The sequence below is a fragment of the Gossypium hirsutum genome, chromosome A06 (genome assembly GCF_007990345.1).
Source record: "Gossypium hirsutum isolate 1008001.06 chromosome A06, Gossypium_hirsutum_v2.1, whole genome shotgun sequence".
Taxonomy (NCBI): Eukaryota; Viridiplantae; Streptophyta; class Magnoliopsida; order Malvales; family Malvaceae; genus Gossypium; species Gossypium hirsutum.
This window is the reverse complement of record NC_053429.1, coordinates 60049268-60077047: the sequence shown is the minus strand read 5'-3', so window position 1 is coordinate 60077047 and position 27780 is coordinate 60049268.

Sequence of the window (27780 nt, the reverse complement as noted above, 5' to 3'; positions counted from 1 at the left end):
TGGCTGATCATTTGCCCAACACTTCCATTCCAAACCATAGTCACATCATGAAACCATATATACATACATAAACACAAATGGTCTAATGCCATACTCCACTTCTACAAGCCATTTTCGCATGGCTGTACACACATACATCACAAAAAGTGCTTAAAACAACAAGGGGTAGTCCTATACATGCCATATCCAGAGTTCAACTAAAAGAGTACCAAAAGAGCTTTGATAGTGTGGATGACTTCGACTTCGATGATCCCGAATCCGATAGCTAACGAACAAAATCTATAAAACAGAGAGCCAAAGCAACGGGGTAAGCATTTTAAAGCTTAGTAAGTTTCAAGTAATGAATTCGGCTTTGACTAAAGTATTACATTCACATAACTAAATGAATCACTTTATTAATACACATTCTCATAATCATGCTTACTTCACAATTCGTCAACATATATACACACACAAGGTATCAACCCATATAAAAGCCCAAAAGTTCGTTAGTCGATTGAACGAATACTACTTAAAACGAATCGACTTTTCCGAATCACATGCAAACATACCTTATCGTTTGGGTTTGTTGAGCGTATTAATTGAATTTATTACAGCACAAAACGCTCACATTCATACCCAAGTTTCTTCGGAATTTAGCCGGATATTACCACAAGCACAATTGCCTTCGGGTCTTAACCCGGGCATAGCAACTCACACGAATGCCTTCGGGTCTTAGCCCGGATATATCAACTTGCACAATTGCCTTCGGGTCTTAGCCCAGATATATATCAACTCGCACAAATGCCTGCGGGTCTTAGCCCGGATATATCAACTCGCACAAATGCCTGCGGGTCTTAGCCCGGATATATCAACTCGCACAATTGCCTGCGGGTCTTAGCCCGGATATATCAACTCGCACAAATGCCTTCGGGTCTTAGCCCGGATAAAATCACTAGCACAATTGCCTTCGGGACTTAGCCCGGATAAAATTCAAATGCTCATGCACACATATATATCAACAATCATGACACATCCATATTTCACTTTCGTTACTAAGGCTCAAACACAAAGCATTTATTAAACCTTTCCAATTTCGGCTCAATAGCCACACACAAAGAGCATGATTTCAATTGGCTTTATAACATAGTCTCTATGCACATTTGACTATCCATCATAGGATGACTAATCATTTCAATATAATTCAAGTAGGGTCATTGCTCGAAGACTTACCTCGGATGTTGTCGAACGACTTCAATGGCTATTCAATTACTTTTTCCTTCCCTTTATCGGATTTAGTTCCCCTTTGCTCTTGAGCTTAAGTTCAACAAATTTTAAAATAGTCATTAATCGACTATTCAAGTATTACTTTCAGAATAATATATAAATTGATTCGACTTTCACACACATAGATTATAGTAAGCTTTATAAAAATCAATAAATAATTCATTAGCAAATTTTCATTAATGTTTACAACAAAATCACATATTCACTACGAGCTGTTTTTCCTGAGCAGTAGTCACTAAATTATTTATAACTGGAGCTACAAAACTCCAAATCACTTTCCGTTAATTTTCCCTGAATATAGACTCGTATATCTTCCATCCATAAAATTTTCAGAATTTTAGGGTTGGCCAATCAATACCAGATTTTTCTTAAATTTTCCCCTGTTTCACTGTTTGACTAATCTGACCACTCTTCACTACGAATCAAATTTCTCATTTTACAGAATTCAAAATGTGTTGTATTTGATTTCATTTGAAACTATACTCATTAAGGAGTCTAAGCATATAAATTTTATCTTATAATCATTTTTGTACAATTTATAATGATTTTCTAAAAACAGAACAGGGAATCTAGTAGTCGTTTTGACTCAGCCCCACAATACTTCAAATATCTCAAGATCGGTAACTCTTTTGTTTTTATAGTTTCTTTTGTAAGAAAATAGACTCTTCAAGCTTTAATGACATAATTTACTCAGCTTCTAATTCAACTCCTACAAATTATGGCGATTTTCCAAAATCACCTTACTGCTGCTGTCCCCAAGCAGATTATTACCAAATCAAATACTAACATTTGCATTTCACCTTAATAGCTAGCTTAGCAAACCTTAATTTAACATATACTTCACACATATCACATTCCAAGCATTCACTCTATTCTATCACTTAAGGTATAAACATTACTCAATAACTTCCTAATTCAAATTCGGCAACTACACCAAGACCATTTTAACTCGTTTCTCATCCAAATAACATGAACAACAACCATTTCTTGAACATTTTCTCATGGCCGATTGCTCATGTTACCAACAAGATTCAAGATTTGGACATGGGCTAACTAAGGGACTTAGTAACTAGCTTAATACATTCAACAATTTCCAAAAGCTACCATGAATTACATACCTTATTCAAGACTAGAAGGAGTGGCCGAATGTTTTACTTCCCCTTCCCCCTTCTTCTTAGCATTTTCGGCCAAGGATGATAAAAGATGAACAATTTTTTTTTTTCTTTAGATTTGGCTAGCAAGAACATGAATGATGATCCCTTTTTTTTTTCATTACTTTTCTTTTATTCTCTCTTTTATTTATTTTATTACTAACATTTTATGACACAAAATAACATTTTTTTTATTTGTGCCATACTTATGCCATAATTCCAATATAAAAAAAAATTTGCACAAATGCTTATCATGCCCATCATGGCCGGCCACTATGTTTTAAGGTGGGAAATTTGACATGCAAATCCACCTATTTCATACTATAAGTTATTTGGCCACTATAAATTAGCCCATAGCATTTGCAAAAATTTTCACATGAGTCATATTTCATAATTTCACTCACAATTGGCAAAATCAAAGCATGAAATTTTCACACATGCACTTTCACATGAAATAAACATAGAATATAACATCTAATTATTTTTGTGACTCGGTTTAGTGGTCCCGAAACCACTTTCCGACTAGGGTCAATTTAGGGCTGTCACAAATCAAGTTATTAGGAACACTTCATACCATGACATTACTATGTTTATTCTCATGCTATTACCATGCCAATGTATATCATTTAATTTGCATTCCAAATTTAGTTATCATGCATTCCATGTTAAATTGAGATTAGGAAAACCTCATACCTATTACATTTCTATTCTCATTCTCATTGTTATTGTGGTTGAGTTTGCTTCATATTAATAGTATTGGCTGAACTAATTAGTTCCAAATTCATACCTTTTATTTTTTCGAAATCGTTTACCTATTATTATTATTCTTTGTATTACAGGCTTTTGATGTCGTCTTCACGAGGAAAGAAAACCGCTGTACCTACTCCGAAGAAGAGGAAGGGAGCATCCTCTTCCGCGGGTCCAACCTCAAAAATTTGTCACCCTCTCCTACAGTTCCCCCAAGGGCCCAAGAAGAACTGTTCCAAATACTTCGGGCCTGACCATTAATTGCGGGTCGCTACATCGACTGGGCTACTGTAGAACAAGTTCAGTTGACTGATTAGATTCGAGCCCTCCTAACCACCAACCCTTGGGAGCTATTCTTTGGGATTATCGAGCCAACATACCTTGAGTTCACGATGGAACTATGCTCAATGTTCCATCTTCAGACCGTAATGACAAACTACGATGATCCCGACACGGTTCAATTTTGCCTAGGCAGATTAATCTGCCAGCTAAGTGTCCCAGAGTTTGGTGCTACACTAGCCTTATATACGAAGGAGTTCAAGGAGGAGAATGAACTACATGCTCTCAGTCACCACATACATTTCTCTCCCTCGAAGTGCTGGCACACTTTAGCCCCTGGCGTGGCCTCCTACAATCCTAGCTGCTCCAAGGCATCAGTTCTCCCACCATCCCTGAGGTACTTACACACTATTTTAGCTCACACGATTACAGGGAGGCAAGAGAGCACTGGCGTCGTCAACACCCATGACGCCTACTTCTTATGGTGCATGTCGCAAGGGCAGGTCATCGACCTTGCCTATTTCATTGCCCTCGCGATTCAGCACAAGACAGAGCGGCATCGAAAGGGGGTCATCTCTATTGGCCCCCTACGTGACTAGACTGGCGCGACACTTCGGGCTTCTCAACACCGCGGCCCAAGAATCATCCCTCACCCTCATCAGCCAGATGTCTCCACAAGGCATCTCGAGCATGCTTAGCATGAGGATGATCGAGAGGTGCCGAGGAACCTACCCTCCCCAGTATCGTCTCACCCAATCTACCGAGGAGGAGGCCAACGAGGACATTCCTGATGATGTCCCCCCATAGCACGAGGACCCACCAACCCAACCACCACCACCTTCTCGTCCAGTTCATGCGGCGACTTCATATGCTGACATCTCTGAGCAGCTCAACCGATTCGAGCAGCAGTGTTTTCAACGTTTGACAACATTGATGCCACTCTACAGTAGATTTTTTAGCACCTCCACATCTCATCGCTAGTCCCACCTCACGAACCATCCAGTGATGAAGATGTTTAAAAATATTTATTTATTATTTTATGTTTTTAATTTTTATTGAAACTACTTTTTATTTTTATTAGATTTTAGAAATTTTATTTTTTAATTATTAATTTCGATTATTTCTTTTTGAGTAATTATTCTTCCTAATATCCCCTAAAAATTTCATGATTTTATCACAGTTATATAGAGCTCTTAAGCTCATTGTCACATAGGAACTAAAACTCCATTGGGAAAGGTTTTCCACGACTGCCATGTCCTAATCGACCACAACCATAGCTACCACTAGATATAATATTCTTTTGGCACAGGACTTATGGATTAATGAACCACTACGACCGCCGAAGTATCCTCCTCCACTCTCGAACCGATTACTCTCCAAAATTCTAGTTCGAGGAATTCATCATACAAGAAGTTTCACTTCTCTCCCTATCTTATTTTTATATTCTACAATACCTATCTTTGTATATTGACGGCAATGTACATCTTAAGTGTTGGGGGGGCATTCATTTCATTATCAGAAAAATCCCTGAATGATTATCTTGTTCTCTTGAAAAGCTCTCATATCATATTTAGGATAAATTTTAATTGATTTATGATTTTGATTGATATATCTTGAATTAAAACATAGGGATTTATGTATTGATTGTTTAAACTTTAAGACGTTAGAGAATCAAGCATGATAAGTTGATTTTTAAGAATTTAAAATTATAGGTTGTTTCCCCAAGTCTAGGTATTACTTTGAATTGGAATTCGCAAGTCTTAACATCAAAAAGCCATAATTTTTGTGAGATTTTTGAGCCTTTTGAGCATCTATTAATTCTTTCATGCTAACTTTTATTATTGCTTTGAGTGCGTTAGTATTGAACTGTTATTCTAGAACTTGCTTGATTATGCATGTCAAGACCACACCATTTGATTTGATATGTCAAAATGATTAAAGCACTTAGGATTAACCCACTCATGCCATGAAAGGCCTACCTTCACGATTAACCCCAAGTAAACCCCCTTGAGCCTAACAAGCCATTTCTTGTATTACCCTTAATATTAACTTTTAACCCATTATTGTTGAAATCCCTTAAATTAATCCCTATTTTTGTCGAGATTTGAGTTGAATGGATTGCTTAGCTATGTTTTGTTCTTAATATTTAGTCTATATTATTTAACTTGTTCTTAAAAAAAGGTGTATACATATTAGTAGTGATGTTCTATTTGTAAGCTTCAAAAGTTAAATTCCATAGTTTGAGAAGAAGCTCTGTTGTACGCAAGTAATGATTAACTCTTTTTCTAGTTAAGTAATTTTTCAATTCAATCTCGATTCTAACCCTTTCTTTTAGCTTGTGACCACACCCCCCTAACCAAGCCTCACTACAACATTCTAAGGACCTTTTGATTGATGTATCATCTTAAATTGTAGTGGTGGAGATTTGATTTTCATGCAAGCCTATGGTAATGAATTTTCATTATTGACTGTTGAGTGCTTCATTTATTGTCCTTAAACACCTCGAGTGATTTGAGTGAATCTTTAGTGAGGATGTTAAACTCTGTGATATTCTGAATCAAATGTAATTACTTAAATGAGGGGAGACACCTATGTTTGCATGATTAAAATGCTCAACTTGGAATGTTTGAAACTTTTATGTTCTTTTAGTTGAATTCTCAATGTATGATTACTTATGAATTAATGTGAGATATTATCGATAGGAATTATAAGTTGAGAAGAATTTATTTTGATTATGAGTTGAGAATTTTGCTTGAAGACAAGAAAATGCTTAAGTGTGGGGGTATTTGATAAACCATAAATTATACATATTTTTACCCCATGTTTAATGCATTTTATGGATGATTTCTCACTAGAATTAGTGAATTCGATGCTCCTAATGCTTTAATTTCATGTTTTATACTTAGGAGAGCATAGGAGAGTGAAAGGAATGAGAAACGGGCCAAAGTACGAAATCAACACGGCCTGGACCTCCTTACACGAGTAGACCACATGGCCGTGTCAATTTGGCTGGCTCGAGCATAGCTTAAAGTAATCGAACACCGACGTGTGCCACAGGCGTGTCCCTACCGAGCCCAAGTTGAGTCCAATTCAGAAAAGGCTAATTTTGAGGGCTTCTAGGCATTCCAAAGCCTATAAATACACCCTAAAGAAGGAAGAAAAGGAAGGTGGGGAAGGGGGAGTAAGGAATTACTCCAAGGAAGCTGATTGATCCATCTTAAATGCCAGATTCATCATCAAGACTAAAGATCTCTCCTCAATTTCCCTTCAGGAGTTTTGGGTTTTCTTTATGTTTTGTATTATTTATTCTTCTAAGATGTTTTCTTATTTAGTTATGAACTAAAACCCTAAATACCTAAGGGGAATGAAACCTAAGATGAATCTTGTTATTATTTTCTGAATCGTATGATAAATATTTAACTTGTTCTTAATTATGTGTTCTTAATTCTTGTTTTGATATCACAGGATACTGATTCAAGACATGCTCTTATTCAGAGGAGGAATAGACCCTGTCTAAGAGTACATTGTCATAATTAAGCAGAGTTGATTGCGCGCCTAGACATAGGGTGAAAAGATTTTGTCGGATTTGGGTGAAACCTAATAAGGGCATCCATAGATCGAGTTAATGCAATCGTAGAGTGTTAATTAGAGAAAAGTCTCGGTCATTCAATCTAGGGATTAGACGTTATTAGTCTTGAATAGGGATAATAACATAACTTAGGGATCTCTACGGAACAAGTTGAATAAATAAATCATCCGATTTGGAGCCAGAATAACAAGTAAAGTCTAGGTGGATTTTTTTCCTTAGGTATTGTCTTAAGTCAATCGATTTTTCCCAAAAGAAATTCCCCAATTCTTTTCTCTGTGCATTCTTAGTTTATATAATTAGTTAATTAAAACAAAACCTCTTTATTCTTAGGCTAGATAATAAAAAGATAGTCATTACTAGTACTTTTAGTTCCTTTGGGTTCAACAATCTGGTCTTGCTAAAACTATACTACTGTTCGATAGGTACACTTGCCTACATCGCAATAATAGTTAGTTTAAGAACGAGTAATTATAAATATTTAAAACCTATCACAAAATCATGCGATCAAGTGGAAAGACAGTAGAGCCCAACACCTTTAAAGTTGAAAAGGAGCAAGTTGACGCTCAAGATTCAGAGAAAGTTCAACCGAGTGTTGAAATTCTAGTTTCACAAGAATTAAAATCTATAAAACCTGACAAGTTAATTTCAGAACCAACTAATTCTGATCAAATAACAACTCCGTTAGATGTAGAATTGTCACAGAAGATGAATCAACCAGTTCCAGTAAAAAAAAACCCCCACCACCTTACCCTCAAAGACTTCAAAAGCAGAAGCAGGAGATTCAATTCAAGAAGTTCCTAGACGTACTCAAGCAACTTCATATCAACATCCCATTGGTTGAAGCACTTGACCAAATGCCGAACTACGTCAAATTCATGAAGGATATATTGTCCAAAAAATGAAGACTTGGAGAATTTGAGATGGTAGATCTGAGGAAGGAATACAGTGCATATCTTCAAGACAAACTACCCCAAAGTTGAAGGATCCTAGATGTTTTACCATACCTTGCAACATTGGAGCAACATATTATAGTAAGGCATTATGTGACTTAGGTGTGAGTATTAACTTAATGCCTATGTCAATATTTAAGAATTTGGGGATAGGTGAAGTTAGACCTACTACGGTTACACTTCAATTAGCAGATCAATCCTTAGCACATCCAGAAGGACAAATCGAGGATGTATTGGTACGTGTAGATAAATTTATCTTCCCTGCTGATTTTGTTATTCTAGACTTTGACGTAGAAAAAGAAGTGCCAATTACCTTAGGAAGACCGTTCTTAGCAACCGTAATGACCCTTATTGATGTGCAGAAGGGCTAGCTTACTATGCATGTTCAGGATGATCAGGTAACATTTAACATTTTTAAATCTATGCCATTTCCTGACACAATTGATGATTGTTTTGCCGTATCTGATTTAGTGGATTTAATAGTGGAGAAGGAGCTCAACTATGTTCAGGATCCATTGGATCAAATTTTGACATCAGATCTTTCGAATGATGAAGAGGATGATGAAGATTTAGCATTTTTAGAAACTAATCAAAAGGGATTTAATTCGCAGTCCTGTTTTGAATCTTTGGAATTGGAGAAAAGGGATTATGCACAACCAAAAGTGTCAATCGAGGAGCCACCTAAATTATAACTAAAGGTACTGCCTTCACATCTTAAATATGTTTATTTAGGTAACGCTTCTACTCTGCTTGTGATTGTTTCAGCAGAATTAACTAGTGAGCAAGAAGAGAAACTCATCCTGGTGTTGAAACAATTAAAGAAGGCTATCGGATAGACCATAGCCGATATTCGTAGAATTAGTCCATCTGTATGCATGCACAAAATTATCCTGGAATATGGCGAAAAAGGGATGATTGATGGACAACGAAGATTGAACCCCATCATGAAGGACATTGTCAAGAAAGAAATCATCAAGTGGTTAGATACGGGTATAATCTACCCCATCTCAGATAGTTCATGGGTAAGTCTGGTCCAATGCGTGCCAAAGAAAGAAGGTATCATGGTTATTGAAAATGAGAATAATGAGTTGATACCGACTAGAACAGTTATGGGATGGAGAGTTTGCATCGATTACAAAATGTTGAACAAGGAGACTAGGAAAGATCACTTTCCTTTACCGTTTTTAGACTAGATGCTGGATATACTCACAGGGCGAGACTATTACCGTTTTCTTGATGGATACTGAAGGTACTAGAAGATCAACACAAGACAACATTCACTTGCCCGTATGGTACATTTGCATTTAGACGCATGCCATTTGGTTTATGTAATACACCTGCTACATTTCAAAGATGTATGATGTCTATTTTCACTGACATGGTTGAGAAGTTTTTATGGATGATTTTTCAATATTTGGAGATACTTATGACAATTTCTTAGCATATCTAGTGAAGGTATTAAGGTGATGCGAAGAAACAAATCTATACTCAACTAGGAAAAGTGCCATTTCATGGTACGAGAAGGGATTGTTCTAGGGCATTGGATAACAAGACATGGAATAGAGGTTGATAAAGCAAAGGTAGATGTTATTGAGAAACTCCCACCTCCAACATCTGTAAAGCGTGTTAGGACCTTTTTGGGCCACGCTGATTTCTATCGGAGATTTATCAAAGACTTCTCCAAAATTGCTAATCCTTTGTGCAAATTATTGAAGAAGGACACAACATTCAAATTTGATGAAGAATGCTTAGGAGCTTTCAATGATTTGAAGATTCAATTAGTTTTGTGACCTATAATCGTCACACTAAACTGGGATTTTCCATTTGAATTGATGTGTGACGCAAGTGACTTCGCAATAGGAGCTGTCATGGGTTAGCGAAGGAACAAAGTTTTTCATCCCATCTACTATGCAAGTCGGACTCTAACAGAAGCTCAACTGAATTATACAGTAATAGAGAAAGAGTTGCTTGCTATTGTGTTTGCTTTTGACAAGTTTCGATCTTATCTTGTAGGTACCAAAGTAATTGTCTATACGGGCCACTCGACAATTAAATATTTACTTGTCAAGAAAGACGCTAAGCCGAGACTGATCCGATGGGTAGTTCTACTTCAAGAGTTCGATCTAGAAATTCAAGATCGGAAGGGAGTGGAAAACCAAGTAGCTGACCACTTGTCTAGATTGGAGCCACAAGAAGGGAACTCTCCTCTTATACCAATTCGAGAGACGTTTCCAGATGAACACATACTGAAGGTAAATCATGTCCATAATACCCCTTGGTTTGCTGATATTGCTAACTATTTAGCTTTTGGTTTGATGCCGATTGATAAAACATATCATCAAAGGAAAAAGTTTCTTCATGATATGAAGTACTATTTCTGGGAAGAGCCATATTTGTTTAAAAAGTGCGCATATCAATTTATCAGGATATGCGTGGCAGAAGAAGAAGTACAAAATATTCTATACCATTGTCACTCAACTCCAAGTAGGGGACACTTCAGAGGTACTCGTACCACGGCCAAAGTATTGCAAGCCAGATTCTTTTGGCTAACATTATTCAAGGACGCATATGCTTACGTAAAGAGTTGTGATCGGTGTCAAAGGGTCAGAAATGTCACCAACAGAAATGACATGCCTCGAACAAACAACATTGAGGTAGAATCGTTCGATGTAGGGGTATTGACTTTCTTAGTCCTTTCCCTCCATCCTTTGGTCACAAGTATATATTAGTAGCAATAGACTATGTGTCTAAATGGGTCGAGGCTGAAGCTTATCCGACAAATGATACTAGGGTTGTGATGAATTTTTTGCAGAAACACGTGTTCACAAGGTTTGGAACCCCAAGAGCTATTATCAGCGATAAAGGGTCCTATTTTGTGAACAAGTGGTTGAAATGGTTACTAGATAAACATGGAGTGAAACACAAGGTCACATTAGCTTACCATCTGCAAATGAATGGGAAAGCTGAACTGGCGAACAAGGAGATCAAAGGCATACTTGAGAAGGTAGTTTGCCCAAACCAACGAGATTGGTCCAAAAGACCGGATGTTGCTTTATGGGCTTACAGAACAGCATACAAGACACCTTTAGGGATGTCACCCTATAGGTTGGTCTTTGGAAATGCCTACCATCTACCTCTGGAGTTAGAGCACAAAGCTTACTAGGCCCTACGACAACTCAACTTGGATCTAAAGCTTGCTAAAGAGAAACGAATGCTCCAACTCAATGAGCTAGAAGAATTTCGAATGTTCTCGTATGAAAATGTCAAATTACTCAAGGAGAGACTTATGAAATGGCATGACAAGCACATTCGAGTTCGAGAATTTGAAGCAGGTTAGCAAGTCTTGTTATATAATTCCAGATTAAGGTTCTTTCTAGGTAAACTAAAATCACGTTGGTCCGGTCCATTTACAATTCATCGCATCTATCCATACGGAGTTGTTGAACTCTAAGGTAAGGGAGGTAATTTTCAAGTTAATGCTCAATGTCTGAAACATTACTGGGGAGATAAGACTGAACGGAATCAAATTTCATTCATTCTCTCAGATGTTTAAATTTTCTTATTTTCTTTTTTAATAAATGATTTAGGGTATATTTTCGAGATTAGTATCTTTAAATAAATTCTATCTAGGAGATTGGAATTTAAGCGGGTCCGCTTATGACCCCTTCAATCTTTCCTGGGAATTGATTTGAACATAATTTTTTGAGAAATTATGTAACACCCCGCACCCAAGTCCTACACCAAGATAGGATACGAGGCGTTACCACACCTAAACACATGCATTCCAAAGTTTTTGAATCATCAAGACTCAATCAAATTTAAAACTTTAACTAAAATTCTTAACAAAGGCCTACGAGGCATCAAACGTCCATTGGAAATCACTCGGGACCGGCTCGGGTTCTTGACCGACTAAAAAAAATTACCCTTGAAACAGGGCACACGCCCGTGTAAAAGGGCAACACGCCCGTGTGTTCATTTTGTCACAGCTATGCTGATGGCCTGTGTGGCACACACGACCTAAGCCTCTAGGGACACACCCGTGTGAATTAAATTCTAAATTCAAACCTACAGGGGCTTTCACATGGCCTGACACATGCCCGTGTCTATGGCCTGTGTCTCTCACACGGCCATGACACGCCCGTGTCCTAGCCCGTGTCTAAAAACTTTGACATTCTATTTTTGACATCAGGATCCAATAAGGGGCACATGGCCAAGGCACCGCCCGTGGCCAGAGGCTGTGTCCTCACACGGCTGAGACACACGACCGTGTCTCTGTCCATGTGTTTACTACCATGCATTCTAACTTGAAATTTTTAAGTGTAGGGGACACACGGCCGGACAACACACCCCTGGGGTTGGCCATGTGTCTCACATGGCCTAGACACATGCCCGTGTGTCTACCCTTGTGAACAAAATAAAGCTATTTACGAAGCCTCTTTGCCACCCTTACTAACACTAACCTACACAAGATCAACCAAACCAATACAAGCATAATATATATATAACGAATTCAACCACAGCCATTTGAAATTTGCATCAAATGCATGTAATAATAGTAAATAATATTAGCCAACACTAATGGCCTATACAAAAAGAATATCACATCCATCCTATGAGGCAACACATGTAGCCAATCTAACAAGACATAAACTAAAGATTCGAGTCCCTATACATTCCAAAAATCAAACATTTGAACTAGCTATACCAAAAGCTTCAGGTGATAGTGTGATCACTGTCTCCGACGTCATTTGGTCCCTAATACTAGCTTGACGGAACTATAAGAAAATGGAAAAGAAGGGGATAAGCATAAAGCTTAGTAAGCTCACATGAAAATAATAAACAACATAACTCATAAATTAAAATAAGGCAAAGTTTCATAAGCTTAACTTTCTTATACACACTCTTACCACAAGTATTTAACATATTGAATTCTCTACTCAAGAGTTTTACGTACATACCTGTACCAAACTCGTAATAAAATTGCAGAATTCCCAATATTGACTTAGTCTCCGAATAACTACTAACTTATCGTTGAACACTAGGAATATTACTAGATACCCAGAAATCTTACACATAATGCATTTTATGTAGCCACATGCTACCTATTTTAATACACCAGATGTTGCTTGTTCTTGAGCTAATCACAAGCCTGCTCACACAAGTTGATAGTTGAGACGTAACTATACGGGCTGCTCACACAAGCTGACAGGTACCTGCAACACATGTCGGGTTACCCAGCCACCAGTAGAACATATATGACTAGCGCCTGGATTTATAAAATCACACATCACATATACAAATGAGATCATAACCACATAGTTCCTAGTGACATGTCACTTTGTATCCTAATTTTATTCCTAAAGTTCAAACGGGATTTTTTCTCGTAGACTTACCTTCAACAAATTCGGTCACAAAAGCAGTTACATATTTTCATGATAAAAGGGTTACCACAAAAACTCTCTTAATAATCAAAGGAGTAATGTAACTTACCTTCAAGCGTAGAAATTACAATTCACGCATCAATTAAACATTTATACATGATCCACATTACATTATTTACATGTGCACTTACCTCGGTACAAAATTTGTAGAAATGAGACTAGTCTTCGTACATCTTGTTTTTTCCCCGGTCAAGGTCCGTTCCTCATTTTTCTTGATCTAAAAGGATAAAAATTCACTAGATAAGTCCACATTCTTGGTAAATTGACCATTTTGCCCCCTAGACTTTCACAAAATGACCATTTTACCCCTAGGTCCAAAATTTGATTTTTATCGAATTTCCTTATTAACCAAGCCTAACCGACCATTTATCTCTCTTATAACAACCCTAAATTTCAAATGTTTCACAACATTACCATCTATTTTACATACTTTGCAAAATGGTCCTATTAGGGTTTTCATGAGAAATCCTTTAACCAAAGTTGTTCATTTCACCACTATGATTCATTTCCTTCCATAAAATTTTAGAAAACAACATAAATTCTCTCATGGTAAAATCCTAGACTTTCAACCATTTTGCAAAATAATCCTCTCAGTTGAAAGCTCATGTTACAAGGGTTCTAAAAATGCAAAAATCATCAAGAAAGACCATCAAAATCACTTACTTGTGAAATTTCAGGCTTCCAAAAACCCCATTTTTGCTGAAAAAATTCGGTGGGGAAAAAAGGGAAAATGAAAAAGATGATGGCTAAACACTAAAGTAATATTTTACTATGTATTAAGTCACCTAACCATTGACCATTCTAATTTATTGTCCCCTATGGCCGGCCATCAGCTACTAAAGGGTCTATTTTCCCTTTAAAGACCCTCAATTTTGGTTCTCTATCTATTTAACACTTTTAGCTATCAAAATAGGGCTTTTGTACTTTATGCGATTTAGTCCTTTTTCGAAATTAAGCTCACAATCGCTAAAATTAGCTCATCCAAATTTTCATGCACTTACATAATTATACTATAACACATAAAATAATATTAAAAATAATTCTCTGACCTCAGATTAGTGGTGTAACAGCCCAAAATTGACCCTAGTCGGGAAGTGGTTTCGGGACCGCTAAACCGAGTCGCCGAAATGTTTGAATGTGATATTTATTGTCTAGAATATGTATATATGCATGTGTGAAAATTTCATGGTTGAATTTTGTAAATTGTAAGTGAAATTTTATTAAATAGGACTTATGTGAGAAAATTTAGAAATGTGCTAGGCTAATGTAAGGTGGCCCATTTATGCATGTTGCAAATAGTTGTACTTGCATGTCAAATACCCCTTTTATTTTAAGTGGTGGCCGGCCATGATGGTCATATATATATAATATGTATTAAATCTTAATTAAATGGCCATTATTTTATGCAAAAGAAGGGAAATAGATTAAAGAATGAATAAAAAGAAAAGTAATGAAGACAAAGCTTCATCTTTGTCTTCTTGGCCGGATTGAAAGAAAGAATTGGGGCAAAAACATTCGGTCACTTGAAGCTTGAGAAAGGGGGGGAATGGGTGAAGAAAACTAAGTGTTCATCTTTGTTTCTTCTAAGCCGAATGTGAAGGAAGGAATAGGGGCAAAGAACTTTCGGCCATTTGAATGCTTAATAAGGTTAGTATATTGTGTTAAAGTTGTGAAATTTTAGCTTGTTTTAGGTTAATTATCATGGTTCTTACTTAGACCATGCAAAATTTTTAACTTTGATGGATGGATGGAGCATTCGGCTATGGCTATTAAAGAAGGAAATTTGATTACTTCCTTTAAGTTTTGATGAAGAATGTGTTGAGGAAAGAAATTGATCTTGCTAAAAATATAAATTCTAAATGCTCATATATGTAATACCCAAATAAAAATGCTTGATGTCTTGAACAAATATTGTTTCGATGGGTGGAATGAGTAATGTCATGTATAGGTTTCGGCTATGGATTTTCATGTTTAATATTTTTATGTTGGTGTTCAAATTGAAAATGGATGTTAGTTGTGCTATAACACTTGCTTAATGATGAAAGCATCATGAGCTTAGGGCTTGAGAGGCATTCGGCTTTAGAGTAAAAATAATAGAAATGGTGTTTAGTCAATGCAAGTGTCCATACTTGTAGAATGTATTGAGTGTTGCAATCGGCCTTAACATAGACATGTGTGTGTTCGGCCACATAAATGAGCACCTAAGTTGATGTGTATGTTCGGCCAAAGGTAAGCATGTTGATGGCTTTATCTTGACTTAGAAGGTTCGGCTAAAGGGAAAATTAGCTAATATGTCGAATTCGATTCGTGAATTCGTACATATGTGACCCTAATGTCTAATGTGTATATGGACTAAGTACCTTGAGGTTCTCTTTTGATGTTCGAGTGAATTGTATTGAATCATTTGATGTGATTAAAAATGCATATGACCATTGTGTATTTGAGCTAAAAGGTGGCCATATGACCCATCAAACTCCTTGTCATATTCGGCCATAAGCTAGCAAAATGAGACTTTAATGAGTCAAATTTGTTTGATTTAGCTCAAGGAGTTAAAGGAGGTGAATCGAGCAAAGGCAAAGAAAAGGTCATCGAGTAGCCGAGTTGGAACCGTCTTACCCAACACGAGGTAAGTCATTAAGCATGTAGTTGGTATTATTTCAAATGGTCATAATGTTTATGTATTGATGCTGAATGGAATGAATAAATATACATATATATATATATGCATGTACGTATGTGATGATGAAATTGTTGAATGAAAAGAAAAGAGGTAAGATGTACTGAGTTGTTGATCTCGGCACTAAACGTGCGGGTATAACCATTTATGACCATGAGATTGGCGCTAAGTGCGCGGGATTAAATTGTACAGCACTAAGTGTGCGATTTGACTATGTTGCACTAAGTGTGCGAAATGAATATGATGCACTAAGTGTGCGAATTGACCATGCGGCACTAAGTGTGCGAGTTTGACTATGTAGCACTAAGTGTGCGACTTGATTACGTAGCACTAAGTGTGCGAGTTGATTATATAGCACTGAGTGTGCGGACTCAATATACATTCGTGAATCATTATGGACACTATGTGTGCGACACTATTGAGTCGATCGCGGACAGCGGATCGGGTAAGTGTCTTGAGTACATGGCTAATAGGTGCTATGCTTATACTTGGTGTTGAGCTCGGTAAGTTTGAACCTATGTGACTAATATACTTGAAGTCACGTACATAAAATTTATCGTAGGATGGGTGAAAGGCCATTTAATCGTTTGATTGTAACGAAAATAAATTGATTTATGAAAATGCTTCAATGTCCTATTGATGAGTATAAGGAATGTGAATGCATGAATTGATATGAAACTGAATCGATAGGTTGGAGGAACTATGGTATGGTTCGGTATGGATGGAGTAAATTGTCTCGTTCCATTTTGTTTCCTCTTGTGATAATGTTATTGATGGATGGTAGTGCATTGCTTATGACTTACTGAGTTATAAACTCACTCGGTGTTTCCTTGTCACCCATTATAGGTTGCTTGGACTCATCTTTTTTTTGCGGGGTCAGGCCGTCATCGAAGTCATCACATCGGATAGCAAGTTTTGGTACTTTCTTCTTAGTTGGCTTAGAAGAACATTTTGGCATGTATAAGCTATTACGTTGTGTTTGAACTTTGGCATGTAAACTTTAAGCCATGCGAAAATGGCACGAATGTTCGATTCAGTTGGTTCAAGGGTAGGCATGAAATGGACCTAGTTACTTTCGTAACAGATGCTGGCAACAGCAGTGTCATGAGATTGAAAAATCACTAAAAATAGTAGGAGTGGAGTTAATTAATGAATAAATTATGTAATCGAAGCCCGATGAGTCTGTTTTCATGAGGAAGTGACGAAAAGATCATATGGGCAGTATATTAAGAGATAATCAGATTTTTGTGGGACAGGGCCAGAACGGTTTCTGGATTCCCTGCTCCGACTTTGGAAATTCATAATAAATTAACCAGAGATAATTAGGGGTCGTACCATATATGTACAGATTCCTCTCTGAGTCTAGTTTTCATAGAAACAAACGGCATCAGTATTGAAGCCCCGTGCAGGGAGATATCCAATTCGTAATGGGAAAAGATCAGTGTAGTCGACCCCTGCAACATGGGAGACTTCGACTAATAAACTGTACCAATTGGCCCGACCAAAAATTCTAGAAAAAAATACATAGATGGGCACATGAGTCTAGTTTCTGGGAAAAATCACGAAACTGATTTTCGAGTTACGAAACTCAAGATATGATTTTTAAAACGACTAGTACACAGATTGGGCAGTGTCTGGAAAATAAATTTTATAAGGGGTTAAAGTCAGTTAACACCTCGTGTTCGACTCCGGTATCGGTTTCGGGTTCGGGGTGTTACATTTGATTGGTATCAGAGCTATGATTTAGTCGGTTCTAGGACTACCATAGCACGTATGAGTCTAGCTATACATGCCTTAATGTTAATGTTTAAAAGGGTGATGACTTCTGACGGTTGAAATGTTTTTGTTTTGATTAGTAAATGGATCCCAGTGTAGAAAGAACCCTAGCGGATGACGTTGAGAGCGTAGCGGCTGCTCCTGCACAAGGGACGCCGCCTGTTGAACCTCAGTCATCTGCGAATAATCAAGGTGAGGGGGCTAAACAAGCCTTCTTTACCATGATGAATGAGTGGGTCGCGCAATATGCCCGAACCAACCCGGCTGTCCAACAATTCCCAAATTTGAATAATCCACCCCAAGAGCCTGTAATGCCATCAGTCGCTGATCCTGTGAGGCTGAGTAAGCCACCTGTAGACTTGATTAGGAAGCGTGGGGCCGAGGAGTTCAAGGCCATAGTAACTGATGATGCCGAAAGGGCCGAGTTCTGGCTTGATAACACCATTCGGGTGTTCGATGAATTGTCATGCACACCTGACGAATGTCTAAAATGTGCTGTATCTTTGTTGCGAGACACAGCCTACTATTGGTGGAGGACCTTGATTTCCATAGTCCCGAACGAGCGAGTAACTTGGGACTTCTTTCAAACGGAATTCCGAAAGAAATTTATTAGCCAACGGTTCATTGATCAGAAGCGTAAGGAGTTCTTGGAACTCAAGCAAGGCCGTATGACTGTATTTGAATACGAACATGAATTCGTAAGACTCAGTAGGTATGCCCGGGAGTGTGTAGCTGATGAGGTTGCTATGTGCAAAAGATTCGAGGAAGGATTGAATGAAGATTTAAAGCTACTAATGGGTATTTTGGAAATAAAAGAATTCGTAACACTAGTCGAACGAGCCTGCAAGGCGGAAGAACTTGGAAAGGAGAAGAGGAAGGCTGAATTTGAAGCTAGAGATTATCGTAAAAGATCGACGGGTAAAGCTCCGTTCTCAGCTGTAAAGAAGTTCAGGGAGGACATTAATAAGTCGAGGGCGACTGCGGGAATTTCCATCAGGGCAAGACCATCGATGGGCTCCCGAGCTACTTCGGTAGCTAGTGTGGGCAATAATCGTCACGAGAAACCTGAATGTCCCCAATGTGGAAGACGACACCTAGGTGAATGTTGGGGCAAGTCTACTAGCAGGGCCTGTTACGGATGCGGTTCGAAGGACCACTTCATTAGAGATTGCACGGAGCTGGATGAGAAGAATAAGATTCAAGGTGCAAGACCTAGTGGAGTGACATCTAGAGGTAGACCACCGAGAATTTTAGGAGGCAGGGGTGGTAGTCAGAGGGGGGCCTCTGATACGGCCGATCGAGCCGAGAACCGTACTCCTGCTAGAGCATATGCCATTCGCGCATGAGAGGAGGCATCCTCCCCCGACGTCATCACTGGTACCTTCACTCTCTTTGATACTAATGTGATTGCATTGATTGACCCTGGTTCTACTCATTCATATGTATGCGAAACCTTAGCAACCAGTAAGACTCTACCTGTTGAGTCTACTGAGCTCGTAATTCGAGTGTCAAACCCTTTGGGTCAATGCGTACTTGTTGATAAAGTGTGTAAGAGATGCCCTCTAATAATCCGAGAATCCTGTTTTCCGGCCGATTTGATGCTTTTGCCGTTCGACGAGTTTGATGTTATTCTTGGTTTGGATTGGTTAACCGTGCATGATGCGGTTGAGAATTGCAAAAGCAAGACTATCGATTTGAGGTGCGCAAATAACGAAATAATCCGAGTTGAGTCTGCGGACTTAAGAGGGTTGCCAGCTGTAATATCAGCAATGTTGGCCCAGAAATATGTAAGGAAAGGGTGCGAAGCATACCTCGCGTATGTACTTGATGACAAGGAGTTAGAAAAGAAACCCGAATCGGTGCCGGTGGTTTGTGAATACCCGGATGTTTTTCCTGAAGAGTTACCGGGTTTGCCACCTGTTTGGGAGGTAGAGTTTGGTATTGAGCTTGTACCTGGAACTACGCCAATTTCGATCGCTCCGTATCGTATAGCACTAACCGAGTTAAAAGAGTTGAAAGCTCAGTTGCAAGAATTGACGGATAGAGGTTTCGCTCGACCGAGTTTCTCACCTTGGGGTGCACCAGTATTGTTCGTGAAAAAGAAGGACGGAACCATGAGGTTGTGCATTGACTATCGTCAACTGAATAAAGTGACGATAAAGAATAAGTATCCGTTACCGCGTATTGATGATCTGTTCGATCAATTAAAGGGAGCATCGGTGTTTTCAAAGATAGATTTGAGATCGGGTTATTATCAGTTGCGGATTCGAGATTCGGACGTACCCAAAACTGCTTTCAGAACGAGGTACGGTCACTACGAGTTCTTAGTGATGCCGTTTGGGCTCACTAATGCCCCTGCGGTGTTTATGGATTTGATGAATCGGATTTTCAGGCCGTATTTGGATCGGTTCGTAGTTGTGTTTATTGATGGCATCTTGGTCTATTCAAGAGATGAGACCGAACATGCTGAGCATCTGAGGCAAGTGCTGCAAATTTTGCGGGATAAGCAGTTATATGCTAAGTTCAGTAAGTGTGAGTTCTGGTTAAGAGAGGTTAGCTTCTTGGGTCATGTGGTATCCGCATCGGGTATTCGAGTTGACCCGAGCAAAATTTCAGCCATACTTAACTGGAAGCCTCCGAGAAATGTTACCGAAGTCCGAAGCTTTCTAGGGCTCGCCGGTTATTACCGACGATTTGTCAAAGGTTTCTCGATGATAGCCACACCAATGACGAAGCTACTTCAAAAGGATGTTAAGTTCGAATGGACGGAGAAATGTCAGAAAAGCTTCGATCAACTGAAAACTCATTTGACTGAAGCTCCAATTTTGGTGCAACCCGAATCGGGTAAAGAGTTTGTCATTTATAGTGACGCATCCCTACTTGGGTTGGGTTGCGTGTTGATGCAAGAAGGTCGAGTTGTGGCCTATGTGTCGAGACAATTGAAGCCACACGAGAGAAATTATCCGACCCATGATCTCGAACTAGCCGCCATTGTGTTTGCATTGAAAATATGGCGACATTATTTGTTTGGTGAGAAGTGCCATGTGTTTTCGGATCACAAAAGTCTCAAATATTTGATGACTCAATGAGACTTGAATCTGCGACAAAGACGTTGGCTTGAGTTGTTGAAAGATTACGAGCTTGTCATTGATTACCACCCGGGAAAGGCTAATGTGGTTGCGGACGCCTTAAGCCGGAAATCACTGTTTGCTTTGCGAGCGATGAATGTACACTTGTCTGTTCTACCTGACAATGTGTTAGTAGCTGAATTAAAAGCCAAACCATTATTGACTCATCAAATTCTTGAAGCTCAGGAAGTCGATGATGAATTGGTTGCAAAACGAGCTGAGTGTGTTCCGAACAAGGAATCGGAGTTTCAGATTGATGATGATGGTTGTTTGAGGTTTAGAAGTCGTTTGTGTGTTCCAAGGAATTCGGAACTCATTCCGATGATTCTGAACGAAGCCCATTGTAGCCGAATGTTAATTCACCCGGGGAGCACGAAAATGTACAACGACTTGAAACGTCGGTTTTGGTGGCATGGTATGAAACGAGACATCTCCGACTTTGTTTCGAGATGTTTAATATGTCAACAAGTGAAAGCGGAACATCAAGTGCCTTCAGGGTTACTTCAGCCGATCATGATACCCGAGTGGAAATGGGACCGAGTCACAATGGACTTTGTGTCCGGACTGCCATTGTCCACAAGTAAGAAGGATGCGATTTGGGTTGTTGTTGATAGGCTGACTAAGTCGGCTCACTTTATCCCCGTGCGTACGGATTTTTCATTGGATAAACTAGCCGAATTGTATGTTTCTCAGATTGTGAGATTACATGGAGTACCTATTTCTATCGTGTCGGATAGAGATCCGAGATTCACCTCGCGATTTTGGAAGAAATTGCAAGAAGCTTTGGGTACCAAGCTGCATTTTAGCACCGCTTTTCACCCCCAAACCGATGGACAATCCGAGCGGATAATTCAGATACTCGAGGATATGCTGAGATGCTGCATCCTTGAGTTTAGTGGTTCATGGGAACGGTATGTACCTTTGATTGAATTCGCTTACAACAATAGTTTTCAATCAAGTATTAAGATGGCACCTTACGAGGCTTTGTACGGTCGTAAATGCCGCACGCCATTGTTTTGGACCGAGCTCGGTGAAAGTAAAATTTTCGGAGTTGATTTGATTAAAGATGCCGAACAAAAAGTAAAGGTAATCCGCGAAAGTCTGAAGGTAGCCACAGATCGACAAAAATCGTATGCGGATTTAAAACGAAAGGACATTGAATATCAGGTGGGAGATAAAGTGTTTCTTAAAGTGTCACCTTGGAAGAAGGTACTCAGATTTGGCCGTAAAGGCAAGTTGAGCCCGAGATTCATTGGGCCGTATGAAATTTCCGAACGAGTGGGGCCGGTTGCATATAGATTGATTTTGCCCCCTGAACTTGAAAAGATTCACGACGTCTTTCATGTTTCGATGCTTCGGCGCTATAGATCTGATCCTTCGCACATAATTAGTCCGTCGGAGGTTGAAATTCAGGCTGATATGAGTTATGAAGAAGAGCCGATGCGTGTCCTAGCTCGTGAAGTGAAGGAGTTGCGAAACAAAAGAGTTCCCCTAGTAAAAGTGTTATGGCTCAAACACGGGATCGAGGAAGCTACTTGGGAAACCGAGAGCTCAATGAAAGAACGATACCCAAACCTATTTACCGGTAAGATTTTCGGGGACGAAAATTTCCTGAGTGGGGGAGAGTTGTAACAGCCCAAAATTGACCCTAGTCGGGAAGTGGTTTTGGGACCGCTAAACCGAGTCGCCAAAATGTTTGAATGTGATATTTATTGTCTAGAATATGTATATATGCATGTGTGAAAATTTCATGGTTGAATTTTGTAAATTGTAAGTGAAATTTTATTAAATAGGACTTCTGTGAGAAAATTTAGAAATGTGCTAGGCTAATGTAAGGTGGCCCATTTATGCATGTTGCAAATAGTTGTACTTGCATGTCAAATATCCCTTTTATTTTAAGTGGTGGCCGGCCATGATGGTCATATATATATAATATGTATTAAATCTTAATTAAATGGCCATTATTTTATGCAAAAGAAGGGAAATAGATTAAAGAATGAATAAAAAGAAAAGTAATGAAGACAAAGCTTCATCTTTGTCTTCTTGGCCGGATTGAAAGAAAGAATTGGGGCAAAAACATTCGGTCACTTGAAGCTTGAGAAGGGGGGGAATGGGTGAAGAAAACTAAGTGTTCATCTTTGTTTCTTCTAAGCCGAATGTGAAGGAAGGAATAGGGGCAAAGAACTTTCGGCCATTTGAATGCTTAATAAGGTTAGTATATTGTGTTAAAGTTGTGAAATTTTAGCTTGTTTTAGGTTAATTATCATGGTTCTTACTTAGACCATGCAAAATTTTTAACTTTGATGGATGGATGGAGCATTCGGCTATGGCTATTAAAGAAGGAAATTTGATTACTTCCTTTAAGTTTTGATGAAGAATGTGTTGAGGAAAGAAATTGATCTTGCTAAAAATATAAATTCTAAATGCTCATATATGTAATACCCAAATAAAAATGCTTGATGTCTTGAACAAATATTGTTTCGATGGGTGGAATGAGTAATGTCATGTATAGGTTTCGGCTATGGATTTTCATGTTTAATATTTTTATGTTGGTGTTCAAATTGAAAATGGATGTTAGTTGTGCTATAACACTTGCTTAATGATGAAAGGATCATGAGCTTAGGGCTTGAGAGGCATTCGGCTTTGGAGTAAAAATAATAGAAATGGTGTTTAGTCAATGCAAGTGTCCATACTTGTAGAATGTATTGAGTGTTGCAATCGGCCTTAACATAGACATGTGTGTGTTCGGCCACATAAATGAGCACCTAAGTTGATGTGTATGTTCGGCCAAAGGTAAGCATGTTGATGGCTTTATCTTGACTTAGAAGGTTCGGCTAAAGGGAAAATTAGCTAATATGTGAATTCGATTCGTGAATTCGTACATATGTGACCCTAATGTCTAATGTGTATATGGACTAAGTACCTTGAGGTTCTCTTTTGATGTTCGAGTGAATTGTATTGAATCATTTGATGTGATTAAAAATGCATATGACCATTGTGTATTTGAGCTAAAAGGTGGCCATATGACCCATCAAACTCCTTGTCATATTCGGCCATAAGCTAGCAAAATGAGACTTTAATGTGTCAAATTTGTTTGATTTAGCTCAAGGAGTTAAAGGAGGTGAATCGAGCAAAGGCAAAGAAAAGGTCATCGAGTAGCCGAGTTGGAACCGTCTTACCCAACACGAGGTAAGTCATTAAGCATGTAGTTGGTATTATTTCAAATGGTCATAATGTTTATGTATTGATGCTGAATGGAATGAATAAATATACATATATATATATGCATGTACGTATGTGATGATGAAATTGTTGAATGAAAAGAAAAGAGGTAAGATGTACTGAGTTGTTGATCTCGGCACTAAACGTGCGGGTATAACCATTTATGACCATGAGATTGGCGCTAAGTGCGCGGGATTAAATTGTACAGCACTAAGTGTGCGATTTGACTATGTTGCACTAAGTGTGCGAAATGAATATGATGCACTAAGTGTGCGAATTGACCATGCGGCACTAAGTGTGCGAGTTTGACTATGTAGCACTAAGTGTGCGACTTGATTACGTAGCACTAAGTGTGCGAGTTGATTATATAGCACTGAGTGTGCGGACTCAATATACATTCGTGAATCATTTGGACACTATGTGTGCGACACTATTGAGTCGATCGCGGACAGCGGATCGGGTAAGTGTCTTGAGTACATGGCTAATAGGTGCTATGCTTATACTTGGTGTTGAGCTCGGTAAGTTTGAACCTATGTGACTAATATACTTGAAGTCACGTACATAAAATTTATCGTAGGATGGGTGAAAGGCCGTTTAATCGTTTGATTGTAACGAAAATAAATTGATTTATGAAAATGCTTCAATGTCCTATTGATGAGTATAAGGAATGTGAATGCATGAATTGATATGAAACTGAATCGATAGGTTGGAGGAACTATGGTATGGTTCGGTATGGATGGAGTAAATTATCTCGTTCCATTTTGTTTCCTCTTGCGATAATGTTATTGATGGATGGTAGTGCATTGCTTATGACTTACTGAGTTATAAACTCACTCGGTGTTTCCTTGTCACCCATTATAGGTTGCTTGGACTCATCTTTTTTTTGCGGGGTCAGGCCGTCATCGAAGTCATCACATCGGATAGCAAGTTTTGGTACTTTCTTCTTAGTTGGCTTAGAAGAACATTTTGGCATGTATAAGCTATTACGTTGTGTTTGAACTTTGGCATGTAAACTTTAAGCCATGCGAAAATGGCACGAATGTTCGATTCAGTTGGTTCAAGGGTAGGCATGAAATGGACCTAGTTACTTTCGTAACAGATGCTGGCAACAGCAGTGTCATGAGATTGAAAAATCACTAAAAATAGTAGGAGTGGAGTTAATTAATGAATAAATTATTTAATCGAAGCCCGATGAGTCTGTTTTCATGAGGAAGTGACGAAAAGATCATATGGGCAGTATATTAAGAGATAATCAGATTTTTGTGGGACAGGGCCAGAACGGTTTCTGGATTCCCTGCTCCGACTTTGGAAATTCATAATAAATTAACCAGAGATAATTAGGGGTCGTACCATATATGTACAGATTCCTCTCTGAGTCTAGCTTTCATAGAAACAAACGGCATCAGTATTAAAGCCCCGTGTAGGGAGATATCCAATTCGTAATGGGCAAAGATCAGTGTAGTCGACCCCTGCAACATGGGAGACTTCGACTAATAAACTGTACCAACTGGCCCGACCAAAAATTCTAGAAAAAAATACATAGATGGGCACATGAGTCTAGTTTCTGGGAAAAATCACGAAACTGATTTTCGAGTTACGAAACTCAAGATATGATTTTTAAAACGACTAGTACACAGATTGGGCAGTGTCTGGAAAATAAATTTTATAAGGGGTTAAAGTCAGTTAACACCTCGTGTTCGACTCCGGTATCGGTTTCAGGTTCGGGGTGTTACATTTGATTGGTATCAGAGCTATGGTTTAGTCGGTTCTAGGACTACCATAGCACGTATGAGTCTAGCTATACATGCCTTAATGTTAATGTTTAAAAGGGTGATGACTTCTGACGGTTGAAATGTTTTTGTTTTGATTAGTAAATGGATCCCGGTGTAGAAAGAACCCTAGCGGATGACGTTGAGAGCGTAGCGGCTGCTCCTGCACAAGGGACGCCGCCTGTTGAACCTCAGTCATCTGCGAATAATCAAGGTGAGGGGGCTAAACAAGCCTTCTTTACCATGATGAATGAGTGGGTCGCGCAATATGCCCGAACCAACCCGGCTGTCCAACAATTCCCAAATTTGAATAATCCACCCCAAGAGCCTGTAATGCCATCAGTCGCTGATCCTGTGAGGCTGAGTAAGCCACCTGTAGACTTGATTAGGAAGCGTGGGGCCGAGGAGTTCAAGGCCATAGTAACTGATGATGCCGAAAGGGCCGAGTTCTGGCTTGATAACACCATTCGGGTGTTCGATGAATTGTCATGCACACCTGACGAATGTCTAAAATGTGCTGTATCTTTGTTGCGAGACACAGCCTACTATTGGTGGAGGACCTTGATTTCCATAGTCCCGAACGAGCGAGTAACTTGGGACTTCTTTCAAACGGAATTCCGAAAGAAATTTATTAGCCAACGGTTCATTGATCAGAAGCGTAAGGAGTTCTTGGAACTCAAGCAAGGCCGTATGACTGTATTTGAATACGAACATGAATTCGTAAGACTCAGTAGGTATGCCCGGGAGTGTGTAGCTGATGAGGTTGCTATGTGCAAAAGATTCGAGGAAGGATTGAATGAAGATTTAAAGCTACTAATGGGTATTTTGGAAATAAAAGAATTCGTAACACTAGTCGAACGAGCCTGCAAGGCGGAAGAACTTGGAAAGGAGAAGAGGAAGGCTGAATTTGAAGCTAGAGATTATCGTAAAAGATCGACGGGTAAAGCTCCGTTCTCAGCTGTAAAGAAGTTCAGGGAGGACATTAATAAGTCGAGGGCGACTGCGGGAATTTCCATCAGGGCAAGACCATCGATGGGCTCCCGAGCTACTTCGGTAGCTAGTGTGGGCAATAATCGTCACGAGAAACCTGAATGTCCCCAATGTGGAAGACGACACCTAGGTGAATGTTGGGGCAAGTCTACTAGCAGGGCCTGTTACGGATGCGGTTCGAAGGACCACTTCATTAGAGATTGCACGGAGCTGGATGAGAAGAATAAGATTCAAGGTGCAAGACCTAGTGGAGTGACATCTAGAGGTAGACCACCGAGAATTTTAGGAGGCAGGGGTGGTAGTCAGAGGGGGGCCTCTGATACGGCCGATCGAGCCGAGAACCGTACTCCTGCTAGAGCATATGCCATTCGCGCATGAGAGGAGGCATCCTCCCCCGACGTCATCACTGGTACCTTCACTCTCTTTGATACTAATGTGATTGCATTGATTGACCCTGGTTCTACTCATTCATATGTATGCGAAACCTTAGCAACCAGTAAGACTCTACCTGTTGAGTCTACTGAGCTCGTAATTCGAGTGTCAAACCCTTTGGGTCAATGCGTACTTGTTGATAAAGTGTGTAAGAGATGCCCTCTAATAATCCGAGAATCCTGTTTTCCGGCCGATTTGATGCTTTTGCCGTTCGACGAGTTTGATGTTATTCTTGGTTTGGATTGGTTAACCGTGCATGATGCGGTTGAGAATTGCAAAAGCAAGACTATCGATTTGAGGTGCGCAAATAACGAAATAATCCGAGTTGAGTCTGTGGACTTAAGGGGGTTGCCAGCTGTAATA